Genomic DNA, 2,840 nt, shown 5'->3' with positions numbered 1-2,840 from the left:
AGGTCGGTAGGTAGTGTTTTAAGTTCTATAGCAGGTTTCTTAGGCCCAGGTATAGGATCAGGAGTTAGTGCCAAACATTCACTCAGGTGGTTATCTTGATATTCCCCACGCCAGTTGTCATCTTCAAAAATTGGCGGTATAGGAATTCTTAGGATCTCGGTTTCCTTATGTGGTTCGGATTTTATTTCATTTACACACTCGTCGATTATGTCGGTAGAGCAGCATGTGTCAATTATAGAAGGTGATTTTAGGAATTGGGAAAGAATGAATTCAATCTTCTCTTCTCCTACTTCGAAGGTAAGCTTTCCTCGTTTAACGTCTATAATTGCACCAGCGGTTGCTAAGAATGGTCTTCCTAATATGATCGGGATGTTAGAATCTTCTTGGATATCCATTATGATGAAGTCAGTTGGGATGTAGAATTGGCCTACACGCACAGGGATATTTTCTAACATTCCTACAGGGTATTTAACTGAACGGTCAGCTAGTTGAAGAAACATTCTCGTTGCTTTAAGCTCACCCAGATTTAGTTTCTTACAGGTCGAAAGAGGCATCAAACTAACACTGGCTCCTAAGTCGCACAAGGCTTTTTCTATAATAGTCTTTCCTATTACGCAGGGTATAGAAAAGCTACCAGGATCTTTCAGTTTGGGAGGCATGTTATTTTGGATGATAGCGCTACATTCAGCGGTAAGTGTTACAGTTTCGTTATCCTCGAGTTTCTTTTTGTTCGATAGAATTTCTTTTAAGAATTTAGCGTACGAAGGCATTTCAGTTATGGCTTCTGTGAAAGGTATGGTCATGTTTAATTGTTTCAGAAGTTCTACAAATTTTTTAAATTGCGCTTCGGTTTTGGATTTAGCTAATCTCTGAGGGTAAGGAATTGGTGGCTTATAAGGTGGTCTTGGAACATAAGGTTTTTCTTTTTCAGGTTCCACTTCGGTGTTGTTCTCATTGGTCTTAGCAGTTTGATCATCAGTTGATGTCTTTTTGGTTTCCTTTGGCTCTTGTTGTGACATGGGTGCGTTTTGAGTTCTAGGATCGATAGGTCCATCGTAGTTCGTTCCACTTCGTAGTGTTATCGCGTTCGCATGTCCTTTAGGATTAGGTTGTGGTTGAGCAGGAAACGTGCCAGCAGGGGCAGCAGTAGGTGCTTGTTGTTGAGCTACTTGTGAAATTTGAGTTTCTAACATTTTGTTATGCGTAGCTAAGGCATCTACTTTGTTCGATAGTTGTTTTAGTTGCTCACTATTGTGGATGTTTTGATTTAGGAAGTCCTTGTTGGTTTGTTGTTGGGAAGCTATAAAGTTTTCCATCATGATTTCTAGGTTTGACTTCCTAGGGGCGTTTTGAGCAGCTACAGGCGCTTTTTGATAGCCAGGTGGGACAGCAGGTGCTTTTCCAGGCGCGTACAACGCGTTGTTGTTCTTATACAAAAAGTTTGGATGGTTTTTCCATCCAGGGTTGTACGTGTTAGAATAGGGGTTTCCTAGAGCATAATTTACTTGATCAGATGGGATACCAGTCAAGAGTTAACATTCGGAAACTACGTGTCCAGTCAATCCACAAATCTCGCAGTTAGGTGCTACGGCAGCAGCGGTGGCTGAAGGAGTGATGGTTAAGTTTTCGATCTTTTGAGTTAAAGCCTCTACTTTAGCGTTAACGCGGTCTATACCACTTACTTCGTACATTCCTCCTTTGGTTTGGGTTTTCTCTAGAGCGGCTTGTTCTCCACCCCATTAGTAATGGTTTTGTGCCATGTTCTCTATGAGGTTGTATGCTTCATCATGGGGTTTGTCCATTAATGCTCCGCCAGCAGCGGCATCTATAGTCATTTTAGTATTATAAAGGAGACCACCATAGAAAGTATGGATGATCAGCCATGGTTCGAGTCCATGATGAGGGCATAGTCTAAGCATGTCCTTGTATCGTTCCCAAGCTTCGAAGAGTGATTTGTTATCTTTCTGGGTAAATCCGTTGATTTGACCTCTTAGCATAGCGGTTTTGCTAGGCGGAAAGTATCTAGCTAAGAATACTCTCTTCAATTCGTCCCATGTAGTTATGGAATTAGAAGGTAGGGATTGAAGCCACACTCTAGCTCTATCTCTCAAGGAGAAGGGAAAGAGACGTAATCAAATAGCTTCGGAACTAACGTTGTTAGCTTTGACAGTGTCGGCATATTGCACGAACACAGATTAATGGAGGTTGGGGTCGTCTGCAGAGCTTCCAGAGAATTGGTTCTGTTGAACAGCTTGTACCAACGAAGGTTTCAGTTCGAAATTATTCGCCTCAACCGCAGGTGGTGCGATACTTGAGTGCGGTTCAGCGCGTGAAGGAGCGGCATAGTCTCTAAGAGGACGAATAGCAGCCATCTCTAACTTTGGGGTAATTTGATTGATTTGATCAGTAAAGATCAATTCCTGATTAATCGGAATTGGTGCTACTTCGGGAAGGTTGCGAGCTCGACGTTTGACGTTAATGAAACGTTCGATCTCGTTAATTCGTTGTATTAAATCTCCTCCTTGTGAATGAGTATTTGGCATACAATCATTCAAAAAGAAAGGAAAGAATTGCCCTAGTCTCTACGGTGTAACAGTGAGTTACGATATCGACTTAAATAGTCCCCGACAACGGCGCCAAAAACTTGATCGCGACTTTACGTGTCTATTAATCTTACGACTGCAAGTGCACAGTCGTGTCACGTAGTTTTAAAAGATATCGAATCCACAGGGACTATGAATCGATCTACCGTTATCTAAGGTTACTATGTAAAGCTAAGGCTACTAATATTTTGATTGTTTCTAAGGGGAAATGATTGTGAATACTAAGAAATATAATAA

The 2,840-nt window shown here is 41.5% G+C and overlaps 1 non-coding gene across 1 annotated transcript; it reads left to right on the top strand.

The window, feature by feature from the left end:
• The first annotated feature begins 1,890 nt into the window (after positions 1 to 1,890).
• LOC131654383 (small nucleolar RNA R71) lies at positions 1,891 to 1,997 on the top strand. The gene has a single exon (XR_009299424.1). It is a non-coding gene; the product is annotated as a small nucleolar RNA R71 (small nucleolar RNA).
• The last annotated feature ends 843 nt before the right edge of the window (positions 1,998 to 2,840 follow it).

This window comes from Vicia villosa, linkage group LG2, assembly GCF_029867415.1.
Source record: "Vicia villosa cultivar HV-30 ecotype Madison, WI linkage group LG2, Vvil1.0, whole genome shotgun sequence".
NCBI lineage: Eukaryota > Viridiplantae > Streptophyta > Magnoliopsida > Fabales > Fabaceae > Vicia > Vicia villosa.
This window is presented reverse-complemented; position numbering and strand designations above follow the sequence as displayed.